This window comes from Schistocerca americana, chromosome 2, assembly GCF_021461395.2.
Source record: "Schistocerca americana isolate TAMUIC-IGC-003095 chromosome 2, iqSchAmer2.1, whole genome shotgun sequence".
NCBI lineage: Eukaryota > Metazoa > Arthropoda > Insecta > Orthoptera > Acrididae > Schistocerca > Schistocerca americana.
This window is the reverse complement of record NC_060120.1, coordinates 761,953,606-761,979,558: the sequence shown is the minus strand read 5'-3', so window position 1 is coordinate 761,979,558 and position 25,953 is coordinate 761,953,606. Positions and strand designations below refer to the sequence as shown.

Genomic DNA, 25,953 nt, shown 5'->3' with positions numbered 1-25,953 from the left:
AAATGGAACGAGATTTGAAGATTGTCATGGGAAGGAGCATGGTCGAGTTCGGTTTACTGGGAGAATTTTAACAAAGTGTGGTTCATGTGTAAATGAGACCGCTTTAGGACGCTGTATTCCTGAGAACTGCTCGAGTGTTTGGGATCCACGCCAGGTCGGATTAAAGGAAGAAAAGAAATTTGGAGACGGGCTGCTAAATTTGCTACCGGTAGGTTCGCAAAACTTGGAAGCATTATGAAGATACCTCCAGCACTCAGATGGGAGTCCTTGCATGGCAAGTGACGTTGTTTTCTAGGAACACTATTGAGAAAATTTAGAGAACCGGCATTTGAAGCTGACTGCAGAACGATTCTACTGCCCCCAACATACATTTCGCGTAAGGACAACCAAGATAAGATACGAGAAATTAGGGCTCTTATGGAGACATAAAGACAGTAGTTTACCTGTGGCTCCATTTGCGACTGGAACAGCAAAGGGAATGACTAGTAGCGGTACAAGGTACCCTCCACCACGCACCGCATGGTGCCTTGCGGCTTATGTATGCAGTTGCAGATTAGCACAGTGCGTTAAAGTAATAAAACTGTCACGCTACAGAGGTTAAAATGATTCCACCATTCAGAAGACATTTGAAAAATGACATTATTCCACCAGGAATAAATAATAAGAGTTTTACTACACTTTACGTGAGTAGTTAACCACGAGATAGTTTTGTGCTACGGAAGTCTCCATTTTTCAAATCTGATACGTGACAAACGTTATCATTCTCTCAGCATTGTTCGTAGCGATTCAAAAAGAATCCGGCTGGTGTCTGTTGCTGAATTTTTACTACGGACGAGACCTGTATTCCCAATTTCGTCAGAAACGTAGTAGGTTTCAGTGCAGTGGGCCTTGATCAAAAAAAGCAAAAACGATTTCATTTCTTAATGTTATTGATTACCATTCAAACGGTAAAACAATAACTGGCCTATTTTACGCATCTTCTCTAAGCCAACTGAGTATAAAAATGCGTAAGATGAAGAGAGGCTAGCAGAAGTCACCACAAAGCCAGCTATGGAAAATCAAAGATTTATAGCAATAATTATTGGTACGTCCACCCTAATTATCATATTTAGTATCCTATGTCATTCAACTTATCCATTATCTAAAGAAGCTCGGACGGCAAAATGTATATATTTAGTGAATAGAGAGCGACTGATTTCGTGCGGTGCTAAGAAGATGACCATGCCCACTGATCATCACCGGTTTCGTCCAAATTTATGGAATAGGCAGGGTTTGTCCAGAAATGAAAATCACAGAAGTGGGAGCTCCAGGTGGCCAAACGTTTACAAAAAAAAAAAAAGTAAAAAAAAAAGTTTTTGTAGCTAGTAACGCGAAGTATGTTCGCGTAGTTTCCCGGAAGCGGGTTGCGCAGCGGAATGAGTACAGAATGGTAACCAAGGGTCGAGGTGTCGAGTCTCAATGTGGAAACTTTTTAATTCATATATGTTACTTACACTGCAAATAAAGCGAAATAGTGCTCAGTTTATTGTGTTTAATATTTTCATAAAGGGCATCAAAAGGAAAAGAGAAGCAAAGGAAAATTTGGGATTCCAAATAAATTTGCATTAAGCGATATCAAGGTGTACACGAGAGCTTCGGACATAAAATTAGTTACTTTCATTATATAACTGAGAGTGATTTACGCGTGCTTGGTTGATATTCATCGGTGAAACGGGAAAGCAGCAATTCTATCAGCATTTTGCAGACATTATGAAGGCCCCATTTTTTACAATTACATTGTTGTTTACATAGTTGGTTTACATTGATAAAAGGATCTCTCGCATAGCAAACCACATGCAACGCACCATTTATCCAAATACTTGTGACGGTTGCTGGTGGTATTCAACGGAATGTATTTTGATGCAGTCTTCTCGGAATGTGATTTCTTTTTTTCTCGCGATATGAGCAGTTTTGTAGGTTTTTGATCAAAATCTTACATGATGACAAAAGTATACATTGCTAGTTTACACTAGCAGAGTGCCTTCTAGGGGCAGCCACTTAAACACTGCACGATGGCAATAATTCTTCATCTTGAAAAATCTTGTTGTATAATTGTGGATTTTCTCTCCTGAATAAATTTGTTCTCCTGCGCTTAGGAATCGCTTTCTGCATCAAAATACATAGTGAAGCAAAACCCGATCGAGGCCCTGTCTATGTGACAACATTCTTTGCGTCACTTTGGTCACTGAAATACGCAGGCTAATTGTAAATCACTGTTACTAACTTCTAGGTTTTGTGGCAGCAAAAAAAGAAACAAAGCTTCGAAACAGACACAAGTTCGAAAAATCTTTTTTCCTAAAAGTGAAATAGACTATACTACTACGCCAGGATGAAAATTTTACTCTACACCTTGGGGGCTCACCTAAGCCATTATGAACCAACTTGTCAAAAAACTGTGTATCTTGTCACAACTCGATAGGCAGGTTAGTCAGGTGCTTACACATACGGATGTCCAGTAACCGAACCACCGAGCGATCTGCTGCAGTGGTTAGCTCAATGGACTTGCCTACGGAAGGACAATGGATCAAAGTACCATCCATTCATATTTAAGTTTTCGGTAATATCCTTAAACCGTTCCAAATAAATGCTGGGTTCGTTCCTTTGAAAAGGACACGACCGATTTCCTTTTCCATCTTCTCTTAATCCGAGCTTGTGCTCCGTCTCTAATGACCTCGCTGTCGACGGAACGTCAAATTGTCGCCTTCCTTCGTAAGCGTTCACGTTATTTTTTCTGCCCTTTCTGCAGTAACAGAGTAATAATTTCATTTTTATTCTGAAGTTCCAACTTTAGCGTCTTCTCCCATTCATAATTTCCCAGTCGATTTGATCCATTAGGACACAGGTTATGTCATGTTGTTAAGCTAGCGTGAAGTACGTATATGTCGAATATTCAATGGCGGCTGCCTCCACTGGTACAGTATGTCTTGTATAATGTACAATAGTTCAACGAAATGATCATGAACAATGCTGCCCCTTTCGTAGGTGGGGCACTCGTTGACTCATAACACGACTCCTGTTGAGATAAGTAACTGACCACTTGATAATGGACTATCAGCCATTATAGATGAAATTTCATGAAAAGCTCTGAATAAAAAGTAGGTATGCATTTTCGTCTTCCTCCTCCTCCACTATCTACGATTGCAAATACGTATGACTAGTCTAGCTACACCGAAAGTAATGGTTAGAAAACTTACTGCATATTTCCAGTGACAACCGGGAGTAAATATTCGGTGAATATCGAACATCGATGAGAGTAATATTCGAAGACAATTTCTTCAAGCTTTTTTGGCTGAAAATGATAATCTTCAGATTCTCGTACTTGCAGGTGACTTAATGTCATCTTACACATAATTCTGACAGCTACCATATATATATACTCTGTGTGTCCCAAATATAAATTGTTTACTGTTTCGTCGACAAACAAGCTATGAAACAGACAAGCAACGAGTGAAAAATCTGATTCTCGGTTTGGATGGAGTCCAGACAACGAGCAAACGAGTTATGCACCTCATATGCTGACGAATACGGATGTGGAAACTATCAAAATATCAGCTAAAATGACCTCAACCCAATGCAGAACTGAAATTGTGGAGGTTATTTCTAAATGTATTCTATTCAGAATACCACCTATGTACCTTCAGCGAATGAGATAAACTGCGAAAACTTCGAACTGGGCGGTTGTTTGAACTCCTGTCCTTCAGAATATGTTCAAGTGTCTTAACAACCGAACCACCACGCTACGAATGTGATGATGTGCTTGTGGTATTCATGTATACTATGAACGTATTTTTGCAATCAGTTTTCTGTTAAACTGTCTCCCTTCACTTATCATTATCCTGGCATTGGTTATTTACTTGCTTTCAGCGAAATGCTGACGTACTCTTACGACAGATGTTAATTGTCAATGTAAAGATGTATGCCAGTTGTGCTGACTTTGTAACAAGGGTCCCTCATTACCTTAGACGAACTTTGCGTTATCAATTTGGCAACTTTCTGTGTTACTTCCACCACTCCTTCACTAAATGTTGAGCTCATAGCCCCTAACGGTGCCGCGCCTCCGCCTTGAATATCTCCAAGAATGAGCTTCTCCTGTTCGGTGCCATTACACTTAAGTTGCGGGCACCTGCTACCGAGGAATTTATCTGCCCTACGTGCAGGGAATGAGGTAGCCAGAGCGTGCCGCAGATTAAATTAATTCCACGCCTTTCTGGCGGCGTCAGCACGAGGATTACGAGAATTTATTAGCCGGCTCTTCTCGCCAGAAGTTCCCTCAACTGCTTTAATTTCCTTGCTTAGGACGTTGCCAGTTTCCTTCGTTCCGCGCCTTAACTCCACGTTTTACGTTGCGAAGGGTAAATCTCAGGAGGACAAGCTCTGCCTAGGCGAACGTAATAAAAAGCCGTTCCAAAAGGTAACTTCAGTACTTCGACTGAAGCTTGAAAAAGTCCTTGTGATAGTTGTTTTCTAATTCGGAAGTGTGTTTCCGTGCGTTTTCCGACATCAACCGCTGGCTTCTACAAATTCTAAACAGAAAACAAAAGCGTAAAGCACTACAACAGTGATCATGTGAAAACCAGATGCGTTGATGTTGTATAAAAGCTGTTTCCCAACAGCAATAACAGAGTAGTTTTATACTACGCACGAAGATGTCTTGTAAGTACATTTGTACATTTTGCTCTTTCTCCTAGGTCAGATTAATTATTTAGCATGGAAAAGCTACATATTGCAAAGAATTATAAACGAAAACGGTTTTCCACTCCACTTTTCTCGCCTTACGTATTCTGTATGTAGATTATAGTCCGTCATAAGATAAAAGAACAGTAGCTGGTGGCTGTTACAATTTCAGTAAGACATCTGTTGTATTTTCATGTATCCATAGTTTCATGGAGATATCCAACGGAACTAACTTTTATTACATGAAACTTTAAGTTATGACAAATAAAGAGCCTTTTTCTGAAGCAGATTGTTAGGAATAGATGGAGTGGTCACACTAGATCTATGATAAACGCAAAGAGAGGAGAATTCGTTAGAATTATACCACAACACCATGACTCTAACGAAAACATCGGCCCCTTGAATGCGGTACTCTCCTCCAAAGTGTCAAGGAGCGGTCCAGAGAGTCTACTTATTCTTATTTGTACTCTCCAGCTTTCCATAGCCCGCACCCCAAGGCTTGTTCCGGAGCCTCAATTGTGTTATAGCCCTGGGGGTGAAAGGCACGTGTAGTTTAGCGCACAGTTTTAAAATTACGCGTATTATCTACCCATGTATATTATTGTGTGTGTGAGTATGTTTGTTACCCCTTCACGATGAAACGGATGGACAGGTTTTGAAGAAATTATGAATGAAATTATCATATACCCTGAATTAAAACATATACTATTAGAAAAAATGTGTAGTGTAAGATGTTTGTTGACTTGAAGAATATAATGCGCAATGTGGAACATTAATTACTCTTAAAAAAAGCTATTTAATCTTTGAGTTTTGAACTCCATTGCATTTATGAAAATGCTTTTATTTTTTAATGTCTCCTACATAATAAGATTCAACGTAATAAATAAAACGTTTATGCAATCTTCAAAGCGTTTAATCCATTCCTTCATACAAGGCCATTGTATTTTAGCCGCTAAGCTTCAGGTGTATCGTATAGCTTCCGAAACGCTTGCAAACTCACAACGCTGGTATCATTTAAATGCTGTAAGACAGAGAGACGTCATGCTTTTACACGTAGTACGTGGCAGATTTCTATTGAGGCTGAATTTTGTTATGATATGGGAGTGATCCGCTGGTAACAGGCACAAACGTGAGGCCAGATGACATTGCTGCAAGTAGAAATATTATGAAATTTACGCTTCACCGAAACTAGAAATGGCTTATTTTCTGTCTTCGTCGACATAGCGTGTTTGTTACTCCTTCACGCTGAAGCGGCTGAACGGATTTGAATGAACTTTGGAACTGAAATAGCCTATGCGCTGAATAAACACACATAATACCTTTTATTCACAAAGAAAGTCACAGTTCCCGTGGTATGGTCAATGTGACTGCTGTTCCCGTGGGATGGATAACGTGACCGGAACGTCGTCCGTGCGACTTAAATATGAAATGAATACATTAAGTATAGCGTAGAGATTAGTTTTTTCCTTACGTACACGAGTGAGTTGTGAGTGACGTATTTTCTGTCAACTTCTCCCATGGTTTTTTTCTCGGATGCCGCGCTGTCTACTGGGCCGCAAGTGGTTGGCGCCTCAGCACCTCTAAGAAATCACTTTTTTGAAGGAACGTACTCTTGGATAGTGAGTTTCAGCATTAATATTTCTTTATAAATAACTGTTCATCCACGGGTGAAACAGCGTGATGCAGCTAGTACAACATATACTCTGCTGAAAAAAAAACCACTTCTGATTTTACTCTAGTAAAAGGTACGCATGCAAGACTACAGGATAGCTTGAATGTAGTCGAAAAAGAGTAAAGAGCAGTTTCAGAAATATAATGGTATTCAGAAAAATTTTCCAACATGCTGTAAACACGTGAATCGCGAAAGAGAGATATTTCCCGGCAAGAATTTAAAAAATGTATGCTTAGAAATGTTACGTTTAAATGGATGGATGTTCTGTAAAGCCTCCAGATGCGCGGAACAAACAAGGTATGATATCAATAATGAAAGTTCTCCTTTGCACATTTACAGCTGATTGATAACGTTGAGAAACGTAAAAGGTGGCACCAGTCCGGCAGTCAGATCATCGCCCAGCGATCAATACTGATGTTTCCCGTAATCGAATAAGGCGAATACCCGGATGATTGCCGGCTGGGGTGGCCGAGCGGTTCTAGGTGCTCCAGTCTGGAACCGCGCGACCGCTACGGTCATAGGTTCGAATTCTGCCTCGGGCATGGATGTTTATGATGTCCTTAGGTTAGTTAGGTTTAAGTAGTTCTAAGTTCTAGGGGACTGATGACCTCAGAAGTTAAGTCCCATAGTTCTCATAGCCATTTGAACCATTTAAACCCGGATGATTCCTTTGAAATGCTTCCGTATCCTTATCCTATCAGAGCTTGTGCCATGTGTCTAGCGACGTCATCGCCGACGGGATACTAAGTACCCTTCTTTTCTTCAGATGTGAATATGTGGTTTTATTGAAATGCCCCTTACCTGCGGTAGCTCATGATCATTTAGAAGAATTCTGTGTATCACCTCATCTCTAAACGATGAAAATGTGTCTGAACACATTAAAACAAATACTTCTTTTAGGTGACCGTCAACGGCTGAAATATATAAGCTTGGCACTGTGTTGTTTTTTAATTTACTATTTATTCCGACAGGTTTCCGTCCAGGGAAAAGAAATGTGTAAAAACCCTCACATCTCATGTAAGAGTATGATAGAACAGTATCGTCTTTACTGCAGATACAAATATTGTGCACACCGTAATATCGCAGTATCCTGCAAAATGCTATAGCCCATTCAGTGGGAAGACACAAACTGACCCTATAAAACGCTGAGTCACATTCAGTGGACAATATCAAATTGCCAGTGAATGAGCCACGGCATTTGTTTAAGAATCTTCTATATTATGTTGCGCACGATATTTGTGATTGCAGTTAAGATGGTAATTTGCGTTGTACCACGTACGACATGTAAGACATTTCAATTTTTTTTTTTTTTCGCTTTGGTTGATGGTTCAAGATCGAAACCTGGTGGAATAAATAGGAAATAAAAAAAAGTACTGTCTATGCATTTTCTACGAGACATTTGAAAGGTCAAGTTGAAGATGCAGTCGGCATGGTCCTATATCTTTTTAATAGAAGTCATGAGGTTCTTCCATATTTATGATGAAGTTAAATCGAAACCAGAATGTGAATTGAGAATCAGTGACTTTACTTGGAGACGGGACATAAATACCGACACGCATTTCCTAAACGATTTGTCTGGAAACGCTAACGTACTTTATTGGGAAAGTTTTTGTTAGTTTTATTCACCGCAAGCTACAAGTAATCGTTATCATATGGTCGTATTTCTGTCTTTCCAGGAGTGCTTCACAGGGACTGCTCATCCCTGTACAAGAGACTCCGCGCTAAAGCAGCTGCCGACCGCTCATTACAAGAACGACGACGCTCTGGGTAAGCAACTGAACCATTCTCTCTCTCTCTCTCTCTCTCTCTCTCTCTCTCTCTCTCTGTCTCTGTGTCTCTTTCGCATGTGTCACCTCCACAGCAGTGAAAGATGTCGTGGTCTCAAGGATAAAGAAATCGTGAACACTCTGCTGAGTGCCCTCACGGCTGGAGGATATAATGAATCTCGAAAAACCCTCATTGCATTTGGAAGTTCACTCCACTGTGATCGGCACTCTTTTCTGTAGCTCTCTTACAAAACGGTGCGAATCCACGTTAAATTAAATTGTAGAGAAGTGAAATCTCTATGCTGCTGAACATACAAAAGCTTCCAGAAGGTTAATATTCTGTTCCATTTTTTATTCCTTTCTGAGCAACAAGGTTACTGAAACATTACTTAATGAGGCAAAAACATGAAATGTAAATTCAAATCCCGCTTCTAGTATTTATTACCACTTCAAATCTCTACATGTAAAAGGCAATGCCCCGACTGACTTATCATCGGCCAGGCCAAACCACTACGGATAAAAATTTGAAATTTGCGGAGGGTGTTGATTTTATACGTTAGGTGTCGTTTAAGAAGGGATTTTTTGATATTCCAGCCCCAAGGGGCCGAAACAGCGGGATAAAAGGCTTTGTGAAAAATATGTCGTTATTAAGGCAATTGTGGAGTTGTAAGTACGAAAATTGGTATTTGGTTTCTTGGTCAGAAATAAAAAATATATATTCTTCGGTTTTCTTGGAAATTCAACCACAAAGAGGGTGAAGTAGTGGGTGAAATTGTTTTTGAAAATAAATCGTTATTAAAGAACTACTAAAGCATTTTTAAAGCTACATCTATTAAAATTTATATTTGACTTCTCCGTCATAAATAAAAAAATGTGTCTCACTGTTTTTGGAAATTCAAACCTGTAAGGGAGTGAAAATTGAATGAAAAGTTTTATGGAATTATTCCGTTATGAAAGCATTTTCAATGCTAAATCTACGAAAATTTGCATTTGACTTCTCTTTCTCTGTTAGAAATTTAAAAAAAGTGTTTCACTGCTTTTGGAAATTCAAACCCTTAGGGGGTGAAACAGGGATGAAACTTTTTAAGGAAACGTTTTCATAGTTAAAAAAATTTTAAAGCTAAATGTATGAAAACTTGTATGTCACGTCTCGGATATGAAGAAATACGTGTTACGGAACGAAAGTTTCTATGGCAATATAGCCAAAGGAATGCAAAAGGGATAATCAACTAAAACCTTGGACTCCAGATACCAGAATAGCTTTTTGGTCAGAAGTATGTTTGGAAGAGAATGCTTCTATGGCCTTAATTTGCGTGAAAAGTTTAGAAGGTATTGTAGTTTGTGAACAACCTAAAAATTCCAGTAGACAAAAATGTTTAAGAAAATCTGTGCGGATCACATAGTTTACCCGAGCGAAGCAGTGGGCGGTAAGTGAGTGAGTTACTAAGTCCCGAAGTCATTAATTTTACCCATCATAGAATGCAATAGATTCGGGGACTGGTGAAAATAATCATCAAAGATAATATTTTAGTTCGCAGTAAATCCACCACACAGTTGAAGTAATGTGTTCCCGAAATAAAGTTGACAATTTTTTGCTGCCGTTCGAAGCAAGCTAGGGCATCCCGTTTCTTAACGCGTCGTCAGAAATTTCTTCGCTTAAGGATAATTTCCAAGGGGGTCGGGCTTTTCCGGCAGTGTACCTTTCGTCATCGTGTTGATGCTGTCCAACACTGCGTGTAGTTCGACAGCCTCTTGAATTGTACTGTGCATATGTTTTTGGAAGGTCTACCTTGGTTCCAGTGTTTCCTTCGGCCTTGGGTGTTTGTGGAGAAAGAGCATTTCGAATAGAAATTACTCATCATTCCTTTTATATTCTTGATGGTATGACTTGATGCAAAAAAAAAAATACAATGTATGGGAGAAGTCCTAGTCGCTTCCTTACTGACCTGTACTGCTTTCATCTAATTCTGAATGAAATAAATGTTTCATTGATGATGTAATATTTATGGAAACGCGAACGAGCTAAAGTTGTATTCTAATCAACCAATGAAAAACGTAACGGAATGAAAAACCACAGGCCCTTCAACAAGTACGTGTCTTTGATATTTGAGACTCAGTCGAGGATTTCTGCGCTTCGTATTGAGAGACATCTTATTTAACCTGCTATACTGTACATTCCAAGTAATATGAAACACATTGGATCAGGCGTGCGATGATCTACGTACGCTATCCGATCCCTATTGGATTTAGCCCGCTCTTCGTAATATAACACGAGGCTCGTCTGCCGGTGTCCTTCTTTCATTGTATTCCACTTCCACAAACAGCATGTAAGCGTTGTTCGTCTTTCGTTCACACTCTTATCGAATAATTCGTTTTCTGGTGCGTGACTGAAATATGACTTTCTACTATAGCTGATTTTGTCTGTCTGCTTATTCTTGTAGGGTCGTACAAATGGTTCTACGATCACCAATAAGTAGAGCTGAAGAAACCGTGTTCGTGTGTGTGTTCTGTTTCATATTTCTCTCTCTCTCTCTCTCTCTCTCTCTCTCTCTCTCTCTCTCTCCCCCTCCCTCTCCCTAACCCCCTCCCCCCCTGTGTGTGTGTGTGTGTGTGTGTGTGTGTGTGTGTGTGTGTGTGTGTGTGTGTGAATGTGTGTGTGTGTGTGAATGTGTGTGTGTGTGTGTGTGTGTGTGTGTGTGTGTGTTTGTGCTTATTTGTATCATTTGGTGACCGATCCATTATTTGCGAATGAGAATACAAAATTGAAAGGAAACGAGTGTAGCAGCCTGTTCAAAGGAACCACCGCTACACTGATTTTGCTGTGGGAAACAATACAGAAGCTAAATCGTGACTTCAGGACGAGGATTTGAAGCTCACTTCTCCTGGATATGAGTCCAGTGTGCTAACTCACCGCACCAGTCGTGACTGCATATAATAATACTGGAACCACTCATGGGCCTGCAGAGGAACAGTAAATTTATTTTTTCCTGCAGATGCTTTTTGGGTCGAAAGAGGATGTCTTCAGTGTAGCAACGAAAAGGGTAATAGATATGACATACTTTACTCGAACCGTGGAAGTGGGAAAGTTTCCGTCGTCATCTTTTGGGCTGTCGGGTGTGAAGAGTGTGTAGAGTTTCTTCTTTACCAATGTTCTAGGTAAAATACCAAACGACTCCGACAAGTAATATGCAATGCAATACATTGCTGACGCTGATCTGTTCAAGGCAACCGTTAGGTTGAACAGTTAAGCTGAACAGACCCTTAAGTGGTTCCATAGAGGACCTGATTATATGGCAGCACCGATTTTTATTTTCTTCTTTTTTTCCATCATCATTAGCAATGGCACTGATAATGTTCTGTAGTACCAGTATTCATCGCAGTAGTCCCTGCTAGTAATCTGCACGTCTGGGAATGGACGCTTGTGCTGTCGCACTGGCGTCCATGCGAAACACTTTTACAACAGAATTTTCGGCAAGAGAAGATTCTTGAGAATTAAAATAGACTTCACACGGCTGCTTTACGCGTCTGCTACGTTCAGTCACGTATTTTATTACATAGGATGTCCACAAAAGAACGACCCGGTTATAAATTTTAATATCATCAACTGTAAGTCTTGGAGAGTGTTGGTTCAAGGTCGCGATTGAAGAGTAACTCGAAGAAGCGTATACACAAGTATTGCTTTGTTGTTTTCCAGCTTGTAGCGCCACATATGGAAATCACTGCTCCTAAATGTACAGCATTTTGTGTTCTGCTGTTTTCTAAGAGTGATTCTATAATTCAAGTTCAACGCGCGTTTAGTATAAAGTTTAATTGTGATCCTCTAAGTGATAAAAACATCCGCCGAAAGTACAGTCAGTTCGAAACGACCAAAAGTGCCTTTCCTTCGTAGTCCTAAGAAGTTCGCTCGGAAAGCAAGTCTTGAATTTCAGTTACCAATGACGACAGCATGGAAGTTTTAAGAAACCCATAGCAGTTACAGGTGATACAAGCCTTCTAGCTAGATGACTATAGCGTATGTTATAACTTCGCAAGTGAGTAGTGTTGCAGCAGAAGGATAATGCAATTTTTCATCTAAGTGAGGCAACTTTTCACCTAAGGGGGGGGGGGGGGGGATGGTTAATACCAGTAGTTTTCGTACCTAGGTGTCACAACATGCTCATTGACCTGTACAATACCAAGGAGATGCCACAAAATTAAATGTTTTCTGCGCTTTGTCCCGACGTAAAGTGTACGGATCGTCTTTTTCCCACTGAAGCTACTTAACAGAGGTGGGTTGTCTGGATACGTTGCAAAAGAATGAGAAGGTGAACCTGAAGGCTTTATTTGGCGAGAAGATGGAACCTTTCCCCATTGACATCCCTTTGTACGGAAGTAGTTGAACGTCGAATAGTCTGACCTTTGGATAGATCGTATCTACGTTCCGCCACTAGGTAATGATTTGCCAGAGCTGGTACACAGAATTTACGAGGATATTGTTTGCTTATTAACCAAGGCGTGGAAAGAATTTCATGTTTGGTTGGATGTGAAACGTATAACTAAAGGTGCGCATATTGGTATATTCAACATTTGTAACAAACACTTGGTTAGTTTGTCTTCAATTTGACATATGGTCTAAATTAAAATTTTGTAATATACCACCGAAACTGGAATGTTGTTTTTAGGACACCCTTTATTTTGTAGGACAGAGAACCAGTACAAGGTATTTTTGTTTCTTTCTTTTTTAACTGAAATTTCATTTGTCAACACCTAAAATAAAATAAAAGTTGTTATATCAGAAATTGAACGGAAAAAATACACGTATATAATTTACTTTGCGACGATATTTCCCTGATATCGTGTATAAATGTGTGTGAATCTCATTATACGCCAAGTCCTAAAACAACTTACGCCATAGGCATCGTGATACGTTTTAGATTTTGAACTCGTCATAGTTAAAATATTCAAAATGTTAAAATGCGTACCCGCAATACACTTTTTACCTTCTGTTATTGACATAATTTTCCTGTCCATATATAGCGTTGATAATGCAAATTTAACTTTCCGAAACCGGTCTCCGAATAATTTCATAGGAAATTGTAGCTGGTCTCTGGATCTCCTTCCTTTACAAAATGGATTGCACATCTGTGGACCTAAATAAAGCACTCCGTGGAAATGCATCAAGATAATGCTAGTCTGTTTATGTGTACATTGTAACACCTCAGTTTAGCCTCTGATGTAGAACACCATAGCTTTCAGTTAGTGTTTACGGCCACACAAATTGAAACAATCGTGGGTATCAGAGAGAGTTTATGTGCAGATACAACACACTTGTATTGACTGTCTTTTAACACCGTGTCCTTGACTGTTGAGACATAGGTCCTACTGGTGTTCCAGTTTTCTTGTCCCCACATCGTTACGATGCCTATTAGTTCCTCCTTGGAGGAATCCACAGGACGCCAAGCCACCGAAGACAAGAGTCAATGCGGTTGCATATTGCGAGACATTATATGCACGCGAAGGGACACGCTTTCGCTTGCCGTCGTTCTACTGTACGATAGTCAAGACATGAAAGGATCACGAGTGCGTCTATGGTACAGCGTAGGGCTCGATAGTTCACCGTAGCGTGGAACAATGGGCGCGATGAGGGCGCAATGTGCGTCCGTCTCTGCTAAGCATTGGCTCCTTTTGTGTAAGACAACACAAAAGAGGACCGACGGTTCATAATGAGGATTCAGTGGGTGCCTTTTACGTAGACTTCTCGGTCATTACCACGTGATACTGCACCACAAAAACTGAACTTCTGCGAATCCATTTCGCTAGTATATCACAGAAAACGACGAATAATCAGTATCCCAAAGGGCGCGTCAGATGGGACTGTGGTGGCGCAAATAACTTCTTAAACAAAGTGACAGTCCTTGGGTGCGTTGCCTAAACCAGTTGTGATCACTCGGAAGCTCTTGTGTATTGTGGCTTCGTTTGTGGAAGGCAAGACATGTGGTTGATGACATTACATGTAAATTGTGTCAAACAGTTTGAAACGGCAGCCCCAACACAATTGCACGTTATGGACTTTCACCTTCTCTCCTGCAGACGTCTCGCCGTTCTTAACGTCAGCATCTTGTTTGACTTAATATACCCCACTGCTGGGAAGAGATTTCAAAATTATGACGATGATACTGTCAAACAGTTAGTTACCTCTTATTATTATATCTTGCATCGATCTTCGATATGAAACATGCTACCTCGTTATGATAAGTGTCCCAACACAGATATCAGTTATTTTGTAACACACTTGAAGGTCCGAACTCGAGTTTACAGCTGTTTCCTCCTACTACAAGTTGCTGCCTTGTCTAGCCGAACTTACGTCTCGAAATTCCTTGTTAGTATCAGTGTACTTATACGAGATGTCCTGTATGCCCATCTCAGAGCCGTGCCTTGTCTATGTCACGATACTATAGACAATGCCAACGTTACTTCACCCTCTCACATTTCAACAGTAACTTCTCTGATGAAACATTTTTTAACCCAGACCGATTAGCGCGGGGTCTAGAGTTCATGAAATGAATGCTGACATTTTTCCTCGTATATAGTTAAACCCTTATTTAAAATACTTGCTGCTCGAAACAGCTTCATGCAGATTGTTTGCCAGTATATCACATCGCTTTAGAGGATAACTAGCCTTTCCCCAGAGGCTTCGCCCGCACACGTATACTGATCACACCTTCTCCTGCCCCATGTCCACCTCTTCCTCTTTCTTTGTGTCCAGTTCATCCTCCCATTTCCATCTACCTCCTCCTCCTTACCCTCTCTGTTACTACATCTTCGCCTCCCCCACTCTGTCCATTTCTCCACTCCCTCTCTCTGACCATATCTTCCTTCCATTCCTCTGACCATACCCTCTTCCCCCATTCTCTGCCTCTGCCTCCTCCTCTTTCTTTTCCACCTGCCCACCAACCCCCTACACGTTCCACCTCTCTCATTCGTCTACCCCTCCCTCCATTTCATCCTGCCCCTTACTCTATGCACCCCCTTCTCTATCCTTCTCAATCCGTCCCCAGCCATGTTCGTCAGCACGTGTAGCCTCTGCAATATACACTCCTGGAAATGGAAAAAAGAACACATTGACACCGGTGTGTGTGAGACCCACCATACTTGCTCCGGACACTGCGAGAGGGCTGTACAAGCAATGATCACACGCACGGCACAGCGGACACACCAGGAACCGCGGTGTTGGCCGTCGAATGGCGCTAGCTGCGCAGCATTTGTGCGCCGCCGCCGTCAGTGTCAGCCAGTTTGCCGTGGCATACGGAGCTCCATCGCAGTCTTTAACACTGGTAGCATGCCGCGACAGCGTGGACGTGAACCGTATGTGCAGTTGACGGACTTTGAGCGAGGGCGTATAGTGGGCATGCGGGAGGCCGGGTGGACGTACCGCCGAATTGCTCAACACGTGGGGCGTGAGGTCTCCACAGTACATCGATGTTGTCGCCAGTGGTCGGCGGAAGGTGCACGTGCCCGTCGACCTGGGACCGGACCGCAGCGACGCACGGATGCACGCCAAGACCGTAGGATCCTACGCAGTGCCGTAGGGGACCGCACCGCCACTTCCCAGCAAATTAGGGACACTGTTGCTCCTGGGGTATCGGCGAGGACCATTCGCAACCGTCTCCATGAAGCTGGGCTACGGTCCCGCACACCGTTAGGCCGTCTTCCGCTCACGCCCCAACATCGTGCAGCCCGCCTCCAGTGGTGTCGCGACAGGCGTGAATGGAGGGACGAATGGAGACGTGTCGTCTTCAGCGATGAGAGTCGCTTCTGCCTTGGTGCCAATGATGGTCGTATGCGTGTTTGGCGCCGTGCAGGTGAGCGCCACAATCAGGACTGCATACGACCGAGGCACACAGGGTCAACACCCGGCATCATGGTGTGGGGAGCGATCTCCTACACTGGCCGTACACCACTGGTGATCGTCGAGGGGACACTGAATAGTGCACGGTACATCCAAACCGTCATCGAACCCATCGTTCTACCATTCCTAAACCGGCAAGGGAACTTGCTGTTCCAACAGGACAATGCACGTCCGCATGTATCCCGTGCCACCCAACGTGCTCTAGAAGGTGTAAGTCAACTACCCTGGCCAGCAAGATCTCCGGATCTGTCCCCCATTGAGCATGTTTGGGACTGGATGAAGCGTCGTCTCACGCGGTCTGCACGTCCAGCACGAACGCTGGTCCAACTGAGGCGCCAGGTGGAAATGGCATGGCAAGCCGTTCCACAGGACTACATCCAGCATCTCTACGATCGTCTCCATGGGAGAATAGCAGCCTGCATTGCTGCGAAAGGTGGATATACACTGTACTAGTGCCGACATTGTGCATGCTCTGTTGCCTGTGTCTATGTGCCTGTGGTTCTGTCAGTGTGATCATGTGATGTTTCTGACCCCAGGAATGTGTCAATAAAGTTTCCCCTTCCTGGGACAATGAATTCACGGTGTTCTTATTTCAATTTCCATGAGTGTAGTTCAATAAAGCACACCAGTAATACATCCACAGCGTATCTGTCATGCAGGGCAGTCTACACATCAGGGGTTTGAAAATCATTTATTTTCCCCTGACATACAGGTTGCCACCTGAAGCAGGTCGATAAGGCAAACTGTTGCTATTAACTTTAAATGCTATAAATGGGAATATTTTAGGTTAGGTTTTGGTGTGAGGGGGATCAAAGACCATTTCATCGCCGTAATTTAACCAGAAGTGTAGGAGAGCCGGTGGCTGGTGGTTTACAAATCCCAGACGACATAACTATTGAGTTGCATTCCAAACTTCTGTGCAGTGTATCAGGGGAATTCGGTCATCTGTGAATGTTGTGCTTGCTATCTCCCTTGGTGCTGTACGAGAGGAGTATGCACTGTATCAGAATAGCTTTCACCTTCCCCTCTTTTTTGATACAGAAGGTACAAGCACCTTGCAATAAATGTTCTGTTAGCAAAAAAATAATAATCTGGAAACAGCCTTCCATTTCTGTAGCTCCGGTTTCTGTCCACCTTGTTTCTTGCAGGGCCAATAGATCAATTTGATACTTATCTGCCTCCCTTACTACACATTTTGCTGCCCCAGGTTGGTATAGGCTTCTGACATTCCAGGTCCCTAGTTGTATTTCCTTCCATAGTCCTTGTTCTTGCTTAGGTCGTTTTACAGAGATCAGCCCTATCCGAGGCTCTTCTGTGATGCTAGTACCGGTGATTATTTTTTCCAGTACGGGTTGGTAGCCCGTCGCCAACCCCCAACCTGGAGGACCAGGATTTTTCATTCGGAGTTTTCTCCCGTAGAAAGATTGGCTTCTCCACGCCTATAGAGGTCTTTCTGCCCTTTTGTACATATACCAGGGAATGACAGGAAAAGGAAATGGTGAGGACAGGTTTGGGATAGGAAAGGGGAGCGATAGATCGTTGTGGGACACACTTTGTCTGGCTCCTCCCCTTTGGCCTGTCCGGCATGGGTGACCCTGCTGGTAGCTACGCTACTGCCGGCATAGTCCTCCGGATCCGGAGCACGCAAACCTCCTCGCCCGCGCGGACAGTGCTACGTTAAGGCGGTGTCCCCTAAGGAGGTGATGAAGAAGAAGATTAGCAAAAAAATAATAATTTGGAAACAGCCTCCTTGGCTATGACAAACCCAGTTCCCCACAATAGTCTTTCATCTATGAGTGTTAGTTTGGCAAGAGAACTTCTGTGCAGTTTGGAAACTGCAAGAGAGGCACTGTCAGAAATGAAGTTGTGAGGGCAGGCAGTCAGTCGTGCATGGATGACTTAGTCAGTAAGCGGTAAGAGCTCCGGGAGGAAGTATAAAAAATGAATTAAATTCTGAAGTTGTACATTGCTGCACAAGTGGTACATGAAGTTTAGGAAAATATGATAAATAAATACAGTGGTAAGATACTCATGTCCAGTTTACGTGGCCTGGAAGAAGTAGCGCAGGGATGACGGTAACTGGAATTTATTGTACATATAATTGAGTGAGTCTAATGTGCACTGGTGATGAATTAAGACTCTGAGTATAAAAAGTTCAGAAGATTGTGGCATAAACTCAGTAATTTAGCGAAACCTTTTTTCTAAAGTGAAATAGAAGAATCAACCAACCGTTGACAGGGAAATTTCGCTGCCCTTCCTCCTTCATTTTGCTACAGTTCGTGGAAAATATATAAACATTACGAAGTTTCGTCCCACGTATGTAAAGTATTATTCGAAAACTGTACAGTATTTGACCATAATGACAGGGTCAGACATCTGAGAGAGATTTTCCATGGAAACAGTTTCGATGTTTTTGATGTATCCACGGGGCACAGAGGCTCCAAGCAGTTCAGCAGAGTCAGTGAGGTTGCCCGTCTAGCAGGCGTGTGCGGCAAGACGACACTACGGTTCCGGTCCGGCGTAGTAAACATCAAAAAAGTTTTGCATTACCACGGTTCCCAGAGCTCCTGAAGATAGACTTTCACTGTGGATATTGTATCACAGACACAGCCCCTTTGACTGTTCAGAGATGTCACTAAACCCTCCCAAAGACGCAAACAGCCATGCATGAGCAGCGCCTATTAGGCGGAGGGGGTCCGACAGACGATCAAAAAAATGGTTTAAATGGCTCTGAGCACTATGGGACTTAACATCGATGGTCATCAGTCCCCTAGAACTTAGAACTACTTAAACCTAACTAACCTAAGGACAGCACACAACACCCAGCCATCACGAGGCAGAGAAAATCCCTGACCCCGCCGGGAATCGAACCCGGGAACCCGAGCGTGGGAAGCGAGAACGCTACCGCACGACCACGAGATGCGGGTGACAGACGATCAGTTCCAGTCATTTCACCAGGATGGAAGTACACGGCTCGTGTTGTCTGTAGTTCAACCATGTCTAGACGGTCAATACCGCGGTTCGATCGCGTCCGCATTGTTGCTTTGTGCCAGGAAGGGCACTCAACAAGGAAAGTGTCCAGGCGTCTCGGAGTGAACCAAAGCGATGTTTTTCGGACATGGAGGAGATACAGAGAGACAGGAACTGTCGATGACATACCTCGCTCAAGCCGCCCAAGGGCTGTTACTGCAGCGGATGACCTGACAGCAACACCACCGTGATGAATAATGCTTTTCGTTCAGCCACAGGACGTCGTGTTACGACTCGCTGTGCGCAATGGGCTGCATGATGCGCAACTTCACTCCCGACGTCCATGGCGAGGTCCATCATTGCAACCACGACACAATGCAGCGTGGCACAGATCCCAACAACGTGCCGAATGGACCTTCACCGATGAGTGTTGCATATGCCTTCAACGAGGCAATCGTTTGATACGTGTTTGGAGGCAACCTGCTCAGGCTTAAAGCCTTAGACACATTATCCAGCGAGTGCAGCTGATTTGGGGTGGCATTATGCGGGGCCGACGTACGCCACTGGTGGTCATGGAAGGCGCCGTAACGGCTGTACGATACGTGAATGCCATCCTCCGACCGATAGTGCAACCATATCGGCAGCATACTGGCGAGGCATTCGTCGTCATGGACGGCAATTCGCGCCCCCATCGTGCGCATCTTGTAAATGACTTCCTTCAGGATAGCGACATCGCTCGACTAGAGTGGCCAGCATGTTCTACAGACATGAACCTTATCTAACGTGCCTGGGATAGATTGAAAAGGGTCGTTTAGGGACGACGTGACCCACCAACCACTCTGAGGGATCTACGCCGAATCGCCGTTGAGGAGTGGAACACTCTGGACCCAAAGTGCCTTGATGAACTTGTGGATAGTATGCCACGATGAATCCAGGCATGTATCAATGCAAGAGGACGTGCTACTGGGTATTAGAGGAACCGGTGTGTACAGAAATCTGGACCACCACCTCTGAATGTCTCACTGCCTAGTGGTACAACATGCAATGTGTGGTTTTCATGAGCAATAAAAAGGGCGGAAATGATGTTTATGTTGATCTCTATTCCAATTTTCTCTGAACCGAGGTGACGCAAAACTTCTTTTGATGTGTGTATATTGCTGCGCCGGTCATATGGATCTCAGTATCGTTCCTCCCACCAGTATTTAGAGGACTGAACGGCCTGACGACAGGAGAATGAACTGGAGTTCAACTGGAGAGTCAGCGGATCTGTTTACTGGCTGACTTACTGCCAGATAGTACGACATGCGTCACTTCCTGTTCTCGACGGCCGCCGCTCTCCTACAACACTCCTCACTCAGTGAATGGAGGTGGAAGTGTCAGTTAATCTGATGAAGATTCTAATACCAAGTTATTACTAGTCAGTAGTGTCTAATAGCTGTTGTGAACTTTTACTCAGAGTTGCTACAATATTTTATGCTCTTTCAATACATCAGTATTGTTTATTTTTCCTTAGCTTTAAGATACACTGGAGGACGATGTCTTATCTCTCTTCCATCTAATGTCACAAATGCTCAAGGTATGTTTCCGCTAACACAGTCCAAGTTGGACAGCTTTTACAGTGCCCCATCCCTCTAGAGACAGGTTTCGTGATGGTGCTGGACAGGGGAGATTGTAAACTTCTGAAAGAGTGCGGCGATTTACGCCAGGAGTGTGAGAACAGGCAATGTACTGATGGAAAATAACGTTTCCATGGCGTTGTAGGAACAGCAGCAGAATGGGCTGGAGGATGATCTGAATATCTTCTGTACTGTAGGTGCACAGGCAGCTAAGGGTATAGCTCTCCACGTCACGAAACTTAATGTGGTTCACTTATGATATATGCACTGCATAGACTACAAATACCTAGAAACGCCAGCACGGAATCTACTGTCACAAACCGACACAAATTTGTCCCATTATTTTGTACAATTGTGTTTTCGGGAGACTGTCAGATTTTGGTTGCTCGGTGACGAGTTGTGAGATGAAGCTTGGCGAAAGACCGGGACGAGGAACTCGTATTTTACAATTTCTAACATAGTACTGCCTTCGAAAACATTCAAGAAATTGTGAGAAGGCTTCTGAAAACACAGTTCATGTAGATAACTGAGATTTTATTGTGGACACGTGGGGGGCAGGAAGGTCCTCTAGAGGCACTGCCTAATATACTATTAGTAACTGCATCCTATGTCGGGGCCGCTTGTCCGTGGAATATCCCAACGCTGATTATCGTAGTTCTGGAGGGTAGCTGCGTTCACATTCACGTCTTGACTACTAAGTTAAGCAAACGTCGTGAGCTGACAGCATACCAATCGTAGCACAATCTACGTCGCATACAGCATTACTATAAGCTGAATTAGGACGAATGGTGTCTTTCATCTAGCTTCCTCTCACAACTCTCGGCAGAGAATTTTTATACGCCCATTACTTTTTTCAATGTTTATAAATGACATAGCAGACAACGTCGAAAGTTCCATTAGGTTTTTCACAGAGTATGCTGTTGTGTACAGAGAAGTCACAATGCTTAAAAATTGTAGGGAAATGCAGGAAGACCTGCGAAGGATCGACGCTTGTTGCAGAGAGTGGCAGTTGACCCTCACCATTTTGTATCCTAGTGCGCATACGCAGACAAAAAGAGCCATTATTGTATGATTACACTATTGCAGAACAATTACTGGAAGGAGTTACTTCCGTAAAATGTCTAGAAGTATGCGTACGGAGCGATTTGAAAAGGAACGACCACATAAAATTGATCTCGGGTAACGCGGATGCGGGACTAATATCGTTTGGAAGAATCTTCATGAAATTCAGTCCATCGACAAACGAAGTAGCTTACAAAACACTCATTCGACCAAGGTTTCAGTATTGCTCGCCATTCTGAATCGGTGCCAGATAGGATTGATAAAGGAAATAGAGACGTTCGAAAGAACAGTATCGTTTTTCTTTACAGCTTCATTTAGTAAGCGCGAAAACGTTATGGGAATGCTCATCCCTCTCCAGTTCCTGATGTTGCTAGAGAGCCGTTCTCCGTAACGCTGTGGTCTACTGTTAATGTTTCGAGAGCGTACGTTCCTCGATGAGTCAGCCAATATACAGCATCATCCTGCGTATAAGTCGCATAAAGACGATGAAGATAAAATCTGAGGAACTCGAGCCCACATAGTGGCTTACCATCAATCTTTCTTCCCACGAACCATACTCGACTGGAAGAGGGAAAGGGAGAAGGACCCTCTGCCACACACCATGAGGTGGCTTGTGGAGTGTAGATGTAGATATAGGTTAGTAGTGGAGTAGGTTACTAGTGGAGTGGGGTATTGGGTGAGCAGGGTGTTGTGTGCGAACGCTGCGATAGTGGAGGCACTGGTGATATGTTAGTATGTGTGTGTGTGTGTGTGTGTGTGTGTGTGTGTGTGTGTGTGTATATATATATGTGTCTGTCTGGCACATTAAGTCCATTTACTTCGAATTTAGTTTGGGCAGAGGGGTCGATAAATTTGTAGAAAGACATATCTCCATTACGCTGTATTTAGAAAAGTACTGTTTTGTTTTTCCGGTGCCTGTAATACAGGCTGTTTATAAATTAGTTATACAGAAGAAACCTTTAATTGTGAAAAAGGTAAATAACTTACAAAAAAGTTTAATACAGAACTGGATGCAGTAAATTTTCAAGTTTTATTTACAAATTTCCCATACGGATGCCTTTCTTGACATGGTAAATGTCGTGTCTCTAATCAATTTCCTGCCAAATCCTATGAAGCAAGTCTTGATGTAAGGTGGAAACTGCTGTCTTATGCTTTGTCGCAAGCTCGGCGACGTAACCCGGAAGCGGAGGATTATACAATCTACCTTTAATATAGCCCCACACAGAGAAGCCCATTGGGGTTAAATTAGGTGGCCGTGGTGGCCAGCATATTGCTCCACCACATCAAATACAAATCGGCACATTCCTACGGAGATACGCGACAACTTCACGCTGATAATGAGGCGGCGCCCCATCTTGCTGGAAAATAAATTCTGTCCCCATATCCTGTAGTAATTGAAACTATAGATAATTTCAACCATAGGCAGGTACAATTTACTCGGCAAAAAAAAAGAAAGGACCGTAAATCTTGTTACAACTTAAGTACAAAAAACATTTGCCTTAGGCGAGTAGCGTACATCTTCTATTACGTGACGTGGTTTCTTCTCACCTCATATCCGAATATTGTATCGAGTCACTTCAGGGCAGGTATGGAAGGTACATTCACGAAACCATAAACAACATTCAGCACTATCTGCACTGTTATGCGACTCCATGATGATTACTGGAATAGCTCATTCACGTCTGCCACGTAGCCGAAATGTCGGAACTGCCAGTGTTAGATGGAAGTAAAATATACCGCATTCAGTGCTGTATCAAAAATTTATGTAAGTTATTTACCTTTTTCGCAATTAAAATTTCTTATTGTATCGCCAATCTAGAAATACAGTGTATATGCTATTATAGAAGAAAAACACAAGTGATCCATAACAAATTATAGAAAACGAGACATGCACGAAAACAACCGTGGTACTCACATACAAAGCGCGTTACCCGTGCGAAATTTGGACGTATCAGCGGCGGAATGAGAGGGTTCCTTGGTAGCGGACGCGTGTATTTTGTGGTGGCAGTGCGACGACGGGCAGCTGGAGAGGACGCCGCGTAGCCCCTGCGTGCGGCATGGAGTATGGAGGGCTCTCGTGCCGCAGCCCCTCGCAGCTCGCGGCTCGCAGCTAGCGGTACCCCCCGGCTGTCAGGTGCTTGCCGCGCCACGCACGCCTCTACTTCACGTCTCGCTCCGACATCCACTCCCTTGTTTGGCACGTAACAACGCGTGCAACGACTACAAACAGCCTGTGTGCTTCCCACAAGTACAGCCTGCCCCTATTGTAGGATACAGGATTCTTTCCCTCCCCCCCCCCCCCCCCCCCGAGAATATCGTCTAATTAGTCTGGCAATCAATACTGAAACAGAAAGCAAGAACATGAGGGTTTGACGTGTCGACGACGATCAAGTCAGTAAAGGAGGGGCACAAGCTCAGACTGGCAAGGAAATCGACTAACTCGTCCAAAGGAAACGTTACCGGAATTCAATTTGGAGATTAAGAGGTTTCATGGAAAAGCTAATTATTTACGGTCGCATGAGAACCGCCACCCTCCAGAACGCTAGTCTAGGGCTGTGCCATCTCCCTCTGTAGAACCGAAATGTATCATAAATCAACGAACATCTACATCTACATGGGTATCGACATGGGTACGCTGCAATTCACACTTAAGTGCCTGGCAGAGGGTTCATCCAAACACCTTCACAATAATTCTCTATTAACCCACTATCGAACAACGAGCTGAAAAAAGGAACACCTACAGTTTTTCCGTGTGAGCTCTGATTTCCCTTATTTTATTATGATTATCGTTTCTCCCTATGTAGGTTGGCGTCAATGAAATAATTTCTGAAACTACCTGGCAGATTAAAACTGTGTGCCAGACCGAGACTCGAACACGGGACCTTTGCCTTTCGTGGGCAAGTGCTCTACCAACTGAGCTACCCAAGCACGACTCACGCCTCGTCCTCACAGCTTTACTTCTGCCAGTACCTCGTCTCCCACTGTGGGGACGGGGCGTGAGTCGTGCTTGGGTAGCTCAGTTGGTAGACCACTTACCCGCGAAAGGCAGAGGTCTCGAGTTCGAGTCTCGGTCTGGCACACAGTTTCAATCTGCCAGGAAGTTTCATACCAGCACACACTCCACTGCAGAGTGAAATTCTCATTCTAAAACAGTTTCTCATTCGGAGAAGAAAGTTGGTGATTGAGATTTCGTGAGAAGATTCCACCGCAACGAAAAACACCTTTAATTTAACAGTGTTCATCCCAAATCCTGTATCGTGTCCGTGACACTCTCTCCTCTACATCGCGATAACACAAAACGTTCTGCTCTTCTTTGAACTTTCTTGATGTACTTCAAAAATCAGACCTGGGAAGGATCCCAGATCGCGCAGCAGTACTCCAAAAGAGGACGAACAAGCGTAGTGTAGGCAGTTTCTTTACTAAATCTGTTACATTTTCTAAGTGTTGTGCCAATAAATCGCAGTCTGTAGTTTACCTTCCCCACAACATTTTCTATGTGTTCTTTCCATTTGTTCGTAATTGTAATTCCTACGTGTTTAGTTGAATTTACGGCCTTTAGATTAGACTGATTTATTGTGTAACCGAAGTTTAACGGATACCTTTTAGCACTCACAGTTTTCATTATTTAGCCAATTTTCGCAACATTCAGATATCTTTTCTAAATCAGATTTGGTATAAAATACCATGTTTTGATTTATTCTGTTTGAAGGGTGACCACGGAAAATATTCAAACTTTCGGGAACAGCTGAAGAGTGATTATGTCAAACATTCTAAGTATTAGGTTTACAACTTTGCTTCCGCCGTTTTGCAATTGATAACAGTAGCGGGAAGTTGGGTGCATGTGGCAGGTCGTAAGTGTCATACAATAAGTTTAAGAATTTGTAAACCTAACGCAATCAAAATATTAGTCAATTTGTGACGGAAACATAAAATTATTCTAAACTGAATATTTATTTATTCATTGCTTATCAGCCTAACCAGATTAGGGCCTTAAGCCCTCTTTACATCTGACCAGCACCAAGACATAAAAAATTACAGAACTATAACAATAATAATAATTTACATTATTAAGATAAGTAATAATTGGGAATAATAATAATAATAATAATAGTAACATTGATGATAAAGTAATGAAGCAATTAAGAATATGCCAACTTACGTGCCCAATTCTCATAATTTCTTGGAAATTTTCATTTTCTATTTTAACATGAATAAATCGGTGGTTGAGGATCGTAAAATACTGGGTGAGACTTATGATGAGTCACC

At 42.9% G+C, this 25,953-nt stretch overlaps 1 protein-coding gene across 1 annotated transcript in view; it reads left to right on the top strand.

Annotated features, from left to right (window-relative positions):
• Window positions 1-25,953, top strand: part of LOC124594407 (ubiquitin-conjugating enzyme E2Q-like protein CG4502) — a 613,036-nt gene that overhangs the window by 202,995 nt on the left and 384,088 nt on the right. Inside the window, exon 2 of the mRNA XM_047132777.1 lies at window positions 8,062-8,152. The gene's annotated coding sequence lies outside the window, so the exon portion shown is untranslated. The remainder of the gene's footprint in view (window positions 1-8,061; window positions 8,153-25,953) is intronic.